This window comes from Nicotiana attenuata, unplaced genomic scaffold (assembly GCF_001879085.1).
Source record: "Nicotiana attenuata strain UT unplaced genomic scaffold, NIATTr2, whole genome shotgun sequence".
In the NCBI taxonomy this organism is placed as follows: Eukaryota; Viridiplantae; Streptophyta; class Magnoliopsida; order Solanales; family Solanaceae; genus Nicotiana; species Nicotiana attenuata.
The window spans coordinates 4,825-18,296 of record NW_017677077.1 but is presented as its reverse complement, the minus strand read 5'-3'; positions in this window follow the sequence as shown (position 1 = coordinate 18,296).

Below are 13,472 nucleotides of genomic sequence, written 5' to 3'. Positions count from 1 at the left end.
TTAACTAAACTTACCTTCTACGTAACTAATAACCCTACCCCCCCCTCCCTCTTCTTCATTTCTTCACTCAACTCTCATTTCTCAATCTCAATTTCTCTCATTCTCTCATTCTCCAATTTTCAAGACTTCATGTCTTCAATTCATCTTCTAATTTTATTTGGCTCTCTTTTCTTGAATTTAATTTATCGTGTTTTATCCTTCGGATTTTGAAGTTTGAACAATTGAACAATTGAACTTCAAAATTGAAATAGTTGCTTGATGTTTGTTCGTGGTAACATCAGAATTGCGTAATCAAGTGCTCAATTTATTGTCGAATTCGGTGCACTCCCTCCAACTCTTTCTCTTATTTACTATTTTAATTGCATATTTAATTTTAGCTTATACTTCAATTTTTACAATATGTTGAATTCTGCTAAAAGAGCGTGTAGAAAAGTTACAGGTAGGGGAAATAAAAAAAAAAGTAGCCCTTCAGCATCTGGTAGTAATAGTAATAACCCATTAACATTTACACATGTTTCCGAAACATTGCCTAATGATAATATAGATTATGAACAATTACAAGAAGATTTTGGAATAGAAGATAATGAATTAGGAATGGAAAATGAGATACCAGCTACACCTACTAGTGCTGGAGCTGGTAGTGTTGGAGTTACTACAATGGGTGGTGGTCGTGGTACTAGTAGTAGACCACCTGTGGCTCCGACTACTAATCGTAGAACAAGAAGTGAGGTTTGGAATTTTTTTGAAATAATAGAAGGTACTGATAGAGTTAAATGCAAACTTTGTAAAGGTGATTTTAAACATTTGACTGGAGGAAATTTAGGGGGGACTGGGACGCTTAGTAGACATATGAGAACTGAGCATCCCATAGAATGGGGCGCTGATGGTGCTAGAAATCAAACAACTCTTAACCCTACTACTGGAGGTCTAGTGAAATATGATAAAATGAAGGATCGTGAGGAGTTAGCAAAAATGATTGCTTTGGGTTGTCTACCTTATTCTTTTGCTTCTTCATCATATCTTATTATGTATATTCAAAGGATTTACAATCCCTTATTTAAAGGAATCCCTAGAAGTACTTGTAGAGCTGATATCTTTAGACTTCATGGAGAATATCAAACATACATACGTTATTTGTTTAGCCACCTTCCTTGTAGAGTTTCTCTAACTTCTGATATTGGCCATGCTGTTAAATGATTATTTGACAATTACATGTCATTGGATAGATGATACTACTTGTATGCAAAAACGTATTATCGTATTTAGATATTATGAATATCAGAGTCATACTGCTGCGTTTATAAGTAGTACTATTTGTGAAGTTGTTGAATTTTATAATCTCAAGCAAAAAGTTTTGTGTATGTCTTTTGATAATGTTTCTAACAATAATGCCGCAATTTCAATATTAAAACTGCATTTGAAACCACCTCTTGATGAAATTTTTCATGTTAGGTGTGCATGTCATGTTTATAATTAATTGTTAAAAGTGGCCTAGATTTATTTTCAACTGAGATTACTCATGTTAGAAGAGCAGATGGTGTTATTCAAGGAAATAATAGACAATCTAGAATAAAGGAATTTAAGAATAAGTGTGTCCAGTATAACCTTAAATTCAGATTTATGCCAAACGAAATTGTTACTAGATGGAATTATACATATATATTTTTAAAATGTTGCTACAAATATAGATTCCCAATAATTGAAGTTGCTAATGCGCATTTTAATGATCCAAACCGTATGTTAACAACTAGTACTTGGGAGGTCATTAATGATGTTGTTGAATTTTTACATAAATTTTATACAGCTAGTGTTGAGTTTTCTGTATCATATCACCCTACTGTTACTATGGCTTTAGTACATATAGCTGAAATTTCTTTTCTACTCTTTGAATTTAAGAAGAAAGAACAATATAAGGATGTTGTTGAAAAAATACAAGCAAAATTCAAAAAATATTTCTTTCCAATTCCTCCGATTTACTTTATTGGTGCTGTTTTAAATCCTTCTATTAAGATGTCTGATTGTCACCAATTAATGAATGCTTGATATACTTATATGGAGATTGGACCAACTGAAATCCCAGATTTATATGTTTCTATGAACAAGCTAAATGATTATTTACAACAATTATATAATTATTATGCAAATGTAATTGATGATGCTGCTCGTGTTGTAGGCAATGTTAATCCCACTATGCAATGTACCACTTCTACTACTGTGGAAGATGAAGAAGGCCTTGATAGTTTTAATATTTTTTCTACATTTTCTAACACTCAAACCAATAGCAGGAACATTGATGAACTTCAATTCTACTTGCAGAAGCAAAAAGAGCCTCGCACAAAGAAATATTTTCACCGTTGGGATGGTGGCATGAGAATGGAAAGCAATTTCCTGTTCTTTTCACTATGGCTCGGGACGTGCTGAATGTGCCAATTTCTACTGTTGCATCGGAGAGTGCATTTAGCCAAGCAAGACAACAACTTGGAGACACCCGTCATTCATTGGGAAGCAATGCTTTGGAAGTTTTAGTATGTTCAAGAGATTGGATTAGATCGGAACGAAGAAATCAAGGACGTGAAGATGTTGATAGCCCAGAAGACGAGGAACTTGGAGATATATTAACACATGGTAACCCATCCGAATTTAACACTCCAGAAGAAGGTCACTCAGTTCATTGATTATAAAGAACTTACTAAGGCAATGCAAAACCTTTGAATTTACTCTTTTTTGGTTAATTTACTTGTTGTTAAATGTAAACCTTTCAATTTGTAAGTTTGAATTTTGAAATAAATGTAGCACTTGAAATTTTTAAGTGCAATTTTTTTCCATCTTCCTTGTATTCTTTATGTTAATACTTTGTATTAATATAACTTACAATAGTTATACAAAATACAAAAAAAAAAAATTTAAAAATATACTAAACCCGGCCCGGCCCGGCCCGGCCCCCTCAACCCGTAACCCTTACGGTTAAATTTTTACCCGGATGAACCCGAACCCGTTAAACCCGTTAAGCCCCAACCCGTAACCGGCCCGGACCGTAACCCGTACGGGTCCAAAAAGTAGCAACCCAGCCCGGCTCGGCCCACCCATTTAACACCTATATTCACACCCGAGGTACCGCCTCGTATACAATAAGAATCACACCCGAGGTACCGCGTCGTATATTCGCCAATTTAAGTTACAATATTTCCTTAGATCACCGGGGGATCCTTACATTTAGTTCTGAAAATTATTTTTTTCGAAATAGCTACCCGCGTTTTGGTCCACATTATCACACCGCGTGGCTTCAAGTAGTTCCCATACTAGCAACACGCTTATCAAGCCCGCCCTATCTCACCTCATGCGTGTCAACCCTTACCCTTTATACCACCGCATACATATCAATATCACAACTCACACCTCAAGTTCCCAAATGCCACAACTTGCAAAAAGAATCAACAATATTGATATTTTCACAATAAATAGCCCATGGATCAACCACAATGTGCACAAGAATATCAACAACAACAACAACAACAACAAGAGACCCTCGGATCAAGAAGACAAAAAGACAAAAAGAAAAAATATTAGTATTATTACAGAAATCATAAGAAAATATAAGAAAAACAGGAACAACATAAAATCCAGAAGAAAGCTGCAAAACAAAAGTGATAACTAGTAAATAGGTCCGGCACTGAAAAAGAAATAGTAAGACACGACATTATATCGGCTTTCACAACTTCAACTCCAATAACTTAACAAGAAGATACTTCACGAAATAAGATTTTTAAATACGATTAATTCAACAATTAGAGATATAACAAGTGTCGCGCCCCCTTTTTCTCGCGAAATCGGGTTCATGAAATTTTTGGTATGGGACAACTCGTTCCTTTTGGGAAAGGTGTTTGCATTTTTTGAAGAGTGTGTGTTAGGGCACCTATAGGGTTCATTTATAACTACGTTCGATAACTAGAGATAGGGTAAGGACTTGAAATTATCCTAAGGGGAAGGTGTTAGGCACCCCTCAGGATCCACTAGTGTGGTTCCCGTCCAGAAAGTTTTTTGTGAATTTATACAATTAGCAAATAAACAATTATGGCTCAAATAGTAGGGGATTTATGTTTAAATACACAGATATTTGAAAAGAAAAAAATAGTTAATGAAAAACAAGATTTTGAAAAGAAGTACAATCTAAGCGTGTTTGTGAATGTAAAGGGGGTGTCCTAGGTTTGTTTATAATATGGATCACATCAGTACAATGCCCGATAATCACTCCTTAGAAAGAGGCTACGCGTGGCATTAGCGCACTGGTAATCATATCCATATCTACCCTTTCCCGGCCCGTGAAGGTAATTAAAGCGAAGGCTGGTCTCGACCCCTATTGCATGCTATTACCCGTCCCTTCCTATCAGTCCCGGAGGAACTTATGACTCCTATCCTATAAAAGGGGTGGGGGTTCTTGGCAGATCCTCAGTTTTAAAGGAAAAATACTAGTCGACAAACAAGAACACATAGGACTGCATTTAGGGGGGAAACACAGAAAATAGATAGAAGGCTCAAATATACCTCCACAAGTAATGCACATAGACAACACGACTCATACACAGATAAGGTCCACATTCAGATCCTAACAAGGTATTTAAGTGATAACAATAGAACCAGATTTATTACATGACTCAGCAAAGAAGTCCGAATCAGGCTTGCCTACTGGTTTTAACACGTTAACAGTTAAACACTAATCACAAAGACGGTTCTGGTTTTATTTAAAGTTGATTGCCTAAGGATTGATTAGATGCGAAATACAGATGACTACATTTTATATAGTGAAACAAGGCAGGTTTTTTTAAAGTGGACTCTTGAGTCCTTATAGGCATGATATCTAATGACAAATCAAGGTAGTTTTTGAAAGAACTTGTTTTAGAGAAAATAAACCATTATTTAAACCAGTTTCAAAATGAACTAAAACGTGGACTGGATTGATTTATCTAACTAAACTAATGGAGATCTATAGGCAGAATTTCTAGAGTTATCCCCTATAGGAATGACATCTAGTTGTTTAACACTGATTTCAGAAACTTTGCAGGCATGATGACCAATGAAAGAAAACATGTAACACTTGTTATAACAGAAGCTGGATTAAATTATATCCTATAGGCATGTCATCTATTTGTGAAACTGATTTTGAGACCTATTAAACATGATTTCTAACATGGCAAGGCAAGCATAGTAAAACCCTATAGGCATGGTTTCTAATATGGTAAGGCAAACATAGTAAAAAATGTAAAGTCCTATAGGCATGGTTTCTACCCGCCTTAACCCACAAACATGTAAATGCCCGCCCTTTTCACTAATTACCCCAATATTCGTTTACAAATTATTACAGACCATGTGAATGAATTACATAAGAAAAGTAAAAATTACACTATAGAGAGCCTGAAATAGGCCCACACTTTCAGCACCTGATTAGGACTTCCTCCCTGAGTTATGTAATAAACCACCTCAAGTGCCAAGATTGTTCCATAGTCTTTCTCATATCTGGGTGTGTCAGAGTTCCCTAAGGATCTCAAGGGATCCTGGGCAGTGCTCACACCCAGATTTCATAGCGAATACAGAGTAAGTGCAGTGTGGAAAGGCCAGCTTTTATGTGTCCAAGTTCAGAGGGAACTCAAGGGTCCCAAGGCAAGGCTCACACAAAAGGGGCAGAACCTAGTGGCCTAAGAGTATGTGTGAGAGTGCTTGACATATATTAAAAAGAGTTAAGTTGGAAACAATTTTGAAAATGATTAGTTTGAAATATGTTTTGGAAGGCAGTAGAAGAGTTTGCCTTAGTGAAAAGAAAATAAATAGGACAATCAGCAACTCAAAAACAAATCATAGTGCAAACACAAACAGGGAAAGGAGGCATTGGGAACATACAGGTTTGAAACCACATAAATGGGGAAACATTTGATGCAACTAATATACAGAACATCTATGAATCCATTGAACAAATCATTCATGGTAACTGACATTTAAAACATAGGGAAGAGTGCAGCAGGATCATGTTGAAGACAAGGATTTTGTTGAACAAAGTTTGACACTACATGGTTATACCAGTTAGGGAGGGGTAAGGAAATGAAGTGAACATGCTGGACAAGTGTCAAAGAACTAAGTCTGATATCATGATTACACACAAGGCAAGAATTTAGACATGCTTGAGAACATCAATCATAGATTCAAATTGAATAACTAGTAAAGTAGCAAGCATGGATGTATAGGCATGGAACACATAAAGTTGAGTTTCAAATTTAAACTAGAGACATACTAGTTTAAGAAGTAAAGTGCACAAAGTAAAGCAAGTAGAGTTCCACAGTCTAGCCTTGGCTTTCAGCCGGCTAGACAAGCAGTTAGCACAAGTGGTAGAGAAAGAAGAGAGAGTTTGAGTGTGTGTGTGTGTATTCTGAACTATTGTTCGTGTCTTAAGACTGTAGAAGAGAGTCATTTATATAGTGGTTTTAAAACTGGTTAAAATAAGACAAGAATCAATTCTTCAGTAGTTATAGAACTCAGTATAAAAAATTGGTTCGAATCTCCCTCTAATTAAGGGAGTCAGTGTAAATGGTAAAGAGCAGGTAACAAGTAAGGAAAGAAATCATACATGGCTGGAGTATAACAAATAAGGAAAGATTTCAAAAATAGTACCAGTATAGAACAGGTAATTAAGGCTAGGTTCAGAAAGTTTTCAAACTAAGGAGACAATCAGTAGCAATGCAGACAAGGCAAGGAAAATTAATTAAGGCAAGCAACTAATCAAATTAAGTGGAAAGGTAGGGGTCGGGGGGTCTAAAGGGAAATGTTCAAATCACACCAAGTAATAAGGAATTCAGAATCATTCAAAGAGAAAATCATGGAAAAGAGTGAGCATGTTTAACATACAAATAGAGTAAGACATGGATAGTCAAGAATTGGCACACAACTCTAGCAAAACATGAAGATAAAATGATACTAAATTGGTGAGAAAGATGCAAGTCTTGATGCGAACAGTCAAGATGAACACAAACACATAGAATTGATGTAAGTCTAGGCTGAGAAACTTAGTAGAAGCATATCAAGGCAAGGCAGTCACAAGAAATCACAAGAACTCAAAAGAAATATGAGAATTAGTAAGTCATGCTAATACAACCAAACAAAGAACCCTAAAAATTAGGGTTTTCGACGTAGGCTAGTTAGGGTCAAGGAAGAAATCAACAAAATCAGTCAAAACACATAGATACACTTAAAACCAGAAAGTGTTTCGAAGAAAAAGATTTTCAAAAACCCTAGTTTAGGAAGATGACAAACTACTCGAAAATTAGGAGATTTTCCATAAAAAGAGTAAAATAAGTTCGATCCTTCTAGATCTGTACAGATCTAAGAAGTTTAATTAGGGTTTTTATCAGAATAACCCGAATAGAGGAAAAAGCTTAAACAAACGTTTGCAAATTAATACAAAAATCAGAAGGAAGAAGCGTTTTCGAAAGGTGTTTAAGAACCCTAGTTCGAAGGGGAGGAGTTATTTTAGAAAAATCGGAAAAACCTTTGAGGAAAACAACAAAAGCTCATAATATACACAGATCTAAGATAGATCTAAAAGAAATCAGAAATCTTGAGAGTTAGGGTTTCAGAGAACCCAGAGAAGATGAGAAAACCTTAAAGTGTTACCGGTGTTAGCCGGAAAAGCCATAGATCTTACTCAAACAGCCATGGATGGCCGGAAAATGGCATGAAAGACCATGGATAGGAGTTGAACCGCTCCAGGTTCACTTGAGGACCTCAGGGTAGTGTTAAACTGGTGTGGGGTGAAGTAGAGGCTAGGAGATGATGAGAGGCCATGGTTTCCGGCGAGGGAGGTGACCGGAGAAGGTGGATAGGGTCCTTCGGAGAGGAGGAGAGAAGAGAAGGTTCTAGAGAGAACTAGAGATAGAGAGAGGGAGTTAGAGAGGTCGGTTGAGAGAGAAATGAGAGGGGGAAATGAGAGATTGGGGGAGGGGGGTAGTCGTTAGGGTTAATATGGTAAGGGGGGATCTGGACCGTTGATTAGAATTGATCAACGGTCCAGATTGGACAAGGGATTGGGTCGGGTATGGTTTGGGTTTGGGCTTGGGTCTGACAGGTTATTTAATTGGGTTTGGGGTTGGTTTGATTTAGGTTATAATTTAAATAAGAGTGACTACTTGTTAAATACCCAACTAAATTAGATAAGTAATTAATAAAAATAGCTAATAATTAGATAAAATGAAATTAAGCTACATAGGTGAAATTAAGGTAATTAAATAATATTAAAAATATGAAATGACTGATTATTGAATTAAAATAGCATAAAGTGCACAATTAGGCTATAATTGCAAGATTGTTGTAATTATAGCCAAACAATGCCGAATTGGCTAATTTGTGAAATAATTAAATCCTAATAGGATAAAAAATGATATATTGAGCTAAGAAATACTTTGAAATTACTTTTAATGCAATTTATGAATAATTATTGGATATAAAATACTAAATAAATTAGAAAATAAATTGATAATAATATGAAAAATTATGGAAAAATACCAATTATTATAAAAAGTGATTTTGAAGGTATATATGCAAATTTTAAAAATAGTTTGAGGAAAAATTGGGTATCAACAGCTGCCCCTCTTTACCCGGGAAGATGAAAGAGTTTTCGGATAAAGAAATGATGGCCAATTTTGACCGAGCGTAACGGTTTAGGACGATTTAGGCCGAACCTTGGCTTATGAGCTGCCTACATATCCCTGGTTTCACAGGAATCAGGCGGTATGTAGTTCCGGATCCATCGGCGGAGTATACCGATGAAGCTATTTCAAGAACGGACGCAACATCTAGGGCTGGGTGAGTGAACGGTTTATGGGAATGGTTATGTTTGATATGGCTTGAGGGAACTGGAGCGGGATCGCTCCTGCTGGGATAGTCGTTGCTTGCCGTTTCACCATCAAATATAAGCAATACAAGCGTATACTGTGCATAAATTTAAACATGATGCAATTCCCACCAGACCATAAATGTTGTCTTCGGACGATGCGGATGATGTCCTTAGACCATGATGTCCCGGGCTATGGAGCATATGATAAGGGATTTGCAGGCCATGAAAATGATGTTCTCGGGCTATGAGGATGGTGCCTCCGAACCATGACGCCTTTGAATAATGATATGCAAAAGTTTGAAAGCGATTCTCGGGCCATGACATGGTGTTCTTGGGCTACGAAGATGGTGCCTCCGAACGATGACGCCTTTGGATGAGTTGGCGATATTTCAGCCCATGAAGGATGCAGTATGTGGCGAACTTTCAGCCATGCAATGTAGTATGTGGCGATCTTTCAGCCATGCAATGCAGTATGGGGAGATCTTTCAACCATGCAGATGCAGTATGTGGCGATCTTTCATCCATGCAATGCAGATGGAGATAACGTTTAGTCTCGGAAGGCAAAATGGTAGCCTTATGAAAATTGGAAGGCAGGATAGTAGCCTTATGTAATGCAGATGCAGATAGAGGTAGTGTTTAACCTCCGAAGGCAGAATGGTAGCCTTATGCAAATTGGAAGGCAGAATGGTAGCCTTATGTAATGCAGATGCAGATGGAGACAGTGTTTAATGTCGGAAAGCAGAATGCTAGCCTTATGCAAATTGGAAGGCAAAATGGTAGCCTTATGCAATACAGATGCAGATGGAGACAACGTTTAGTCTCGGAAGGCAGAATGGTAACCTTATGCAAGAAATAAAATAACAAATGACAGTAGAGTTTTCTTAGCTGAGAGCAGATTGCAGCGTTGTGATTACTAGGAGCATTGTGACTACGGAGCATTACTGGTGCGTGCTGATAGCAAATGTTGGCAAGTACAACGGTTCGGAGAGTTGTATTCTTGAACAATGTTTGTTCCATGGGCGTACAATATGTTTTAACGATTTCGCAATCCTAGTGCCTGCATCTAGAAAAAAATCGTGAGTTTTGTAAAGGGGGAAGGTTAGTTCGTATTCCCGCTGGCTTTGCTTGACTCGTTCTTGATCTGGTGATACCGTCTATCTCATTGGGGTAGCGTTTCTAAACAAAGAGGTTTCAATAATAAACATGCATGATTTTGTGAAAGTATGACATAAATGTATAATAAAAAAATAGCTTTTAGAAGAACCGACGACTGTGACGTGATTCCGGACATTGCAACCTCTCCTGCTACAGAATTTTGAGGGTCCTCCTCAAACTTCTGCCCTAGTTCGATGGGTTGACGCTTCTGACTGTTGCTCGTGCGGCGATCGGCTAAAATTACTTCGGAATTTTGAGGGTCTTCCTCAAAATTCTGCCCCAGTTTCCAATTTCGGGGGGGGGGGGGGGGGAATGAAATTTTTATTGAATTGTGACTGAACCTATAGGGCTGCCTACGTATCCCCTCTTAAACGGGAATCAGGTCAGGCGTAGTTCAATTTACATCATATAAGGAAAGCATAAAGATTACACATAGTAACGCATCACTCCATCTGAATTGATCGGCTCAAAGATAACTGTAGACTGTGCTATGAATCGGCTGATGTAGTTAAGCCTTCCCAGGAAACTCATCACATCTTTCTTGTTCCTTGGCGGTGGTAGTTCTTGTATGGCTTTGACTTTTTATGGATCCAGTTCTATTCCTCGACGGCTCACAATAAACCCAAGCAACTTCCTAGCAGGAACCCCAAATGCACACTTTACGGGGTTTAGTTTCAGGTTGTATCTTTGCAGTCTATTGAAGAACTTCCTCAGATCTTCTATGTGGTCAGCGGCCTTCTTGGATTTGATAATAACATCGTCCACATATACCTCTATTTCCTTGTGTATCATATCATGAAAGATAGTAGTCATGGCCCTCATGTAGGTGGCCCCTGCATTCTTCAGGCCGAATGGCATCATCTTGTAACAGTACACTCCCCATGGCGTGATGAAAGCCGTTTTCTCAGCATCTTCCTCATCCATCCAGATCTGATGATAACCAGCAAAGCAATCTGCGAATGACTGTAGCTCATGCTTGGTGCAATTGTCAATCAACATGTGTATATTTGGCAAAGGGAAGTCGTCTTTCGGACTGGCCCGGTTGAGATCCCAGTAGTCCACACAGACTCTGACCTTCCCATCCTTCTTCGGCACTGGCATAATGTTGGCTAATCATGTTGGGTACTCAACCACCCTAAGAACCTTGGCTTTGATCTGCTTGGTGACTTCTTCCTTGATTTTCAAACTCATATCAGGCTTGAGATTTCTGAGCTTTTGCTTTACCGGTGGACACATCGGATCGGTTGGCAGTTTGTGAGCCACAATAGACGTACTCAGACCAGTCATGTCATCATACGACCGGGCGAAGATGTCCTCATACTCCTTTAGAAATTCTGTGTATTCTTTCTTCTCCAATGGCGATAGGTGAATGCTGATTCGTGTTTCCTTGACATTTTCTGCATCTCCCAGGTTGACAATTTCGGTCTCGTCCAGGTTGGACTTAGGTCTGTTCTCAAAATTCTCAACTTCTTTGACAATCTCGTCAGGTATGTCATCTTCCTCTGAATCAATGTCCGTTTGTTGCGTTGTCTCATTGCATGTCACAGTCATTGGTTCATCAGGACAAGTAATAGTAATGCTGTAAAAGTAAAGTAATGAGAGAAAACGATAGCAATAAATATTAATTCATAAGAAAAATCAAAAATGCTTTTGATAAATTGAATAATTGTCTTGAACATCGAAGATCTTATTGCGGGAATTGAAAAATGCGAAAAGAAAATCATTTAGTAAATAAAACAGTGAATAATGCTTGTTTTAGCCTTGCTACCCCGAGGCTCGTCGGGCCCTGGTTGTCCTGATGGTCCAATTCTTGAGATGTGCCCCTCTGCTCACGGCCTGTATGGAAGGGCCTTCCTCCCCCTCCTCCTCGAGAATAATGCAATAGTCTATATCACTGTCCTCTAGAAACAAGTTCTTCATTGCTGCAAGTGCTTCTTCTTCATCCGACCCATAAATAATGTCGGCCTGTTGGAAGGTCTGCTCTAGATGCGGTATTGGCTGCTCCAGTGGTAGTAAGGACCGCGCATGGTGACGACCAGCTATTGAATTCTTCCCATGTGTATTCATATCCCAAACCGAAGGTAGTGCCATGTTTCTTGAGTTTTATGGGTTTAGAGATTCCTTGGAGGTTCTTGCCGAGCCCTTTGCCGGGTTCATACTCACGCCAACTTAGTATACTCTCGATTTTGCTATCCCACCATTTGTCTTTGTCGACATCATTGACCCGCTCAATGTGGTGGTAAGTTTCTCCACCTAGCTTCCTTCTTCCCTCGATTGCCGGAATAGTCTGGCAACTGTATATAGGATTGCTACCGTCACCGTGAATGATCACTTCCTGGTGATTCTATTCAAACTTTACCGCCTGATGCATCGTTGATGCTACGGCCCCAGCAGCATGGATCCATGGCTGTCCCAGCAGCAAGTTGTAAGATGCTGGTACATCTATTACCCAGAAATCGACCTCGAACCAGGTTGGTCCCATCTGCAGGCATAGACTAATCTCACCAATAGTGGATCTCTGAGAACCATCGAAGGCTTTCACATTGATTTCTCCATCCTTTATCTCATGCAGCCCCTTGCCCAACTTCTTGAGTGTTACCAGCGGACAAATGTTAAGACTAGAACCTCCATCGATCAGGATCCTGGTGATGAAATAATCTTCGCATTGCACGGTGATATGCAGTGCTTTGTTGTGCCCCAGCCCTTCAGGTGGCAGCTCGTCCTCATAAAAGGTGATCTTATGGCTTTCCAGAACGAGTCCTACCATATTAGCCATGTCCCCGCTAGTGATGTTATTTGGTACATACGCTTCACTCAGCACCTTCAACAGAGCATTCTTGTGCGTCTCAGAATTTTGCAGCAAAAAGAGAATGGATATTTGTGCTGGCGTCTTGTTTAAATGGTCGATGACCGAATATTCCTTGGCCTGTATTTTTCTCCAAAGGTCGTCCGGACCTGTCTCAATGAGGGGCGGCCGGTTGGAGGCCTACTTGCTTGATTCAGCCAGATGTTCAGGGGTATAAACTCTGCCAGTTCTTGTCATACCCTGTACTACGACAGTTTCTTCAATCCTGACCTTGCCCTTCCTTCTCGCCTCAGCTGTATAGTCCCAGGGTATAGCATTTGTATAGAAGGGTGGCGTGGTTGACATCGCCGCTTCGAAGGGAACATGCGCCTTGGGTGGCAAGACTGCAACCTCAAATAGTGCGGGTGCATTTGCCGGAGACACGAACTCAACCTCAATTGGTAACGGTGTTTTTGTGGGTGGCGCTGCTTCAAACTCAAGAGGTATAGACATATTCACCTTAGCCTCTTCAGACGGTTAGATCTGGATTATGATTGGTTTGAGAGTAATTGCCGGTTTCTTTGGGTCATCACCTTCTGTGATCAACCCGATTGATCCCTCGGGATCCCAGTCATCTTCTACTTCGATCATGTGGAT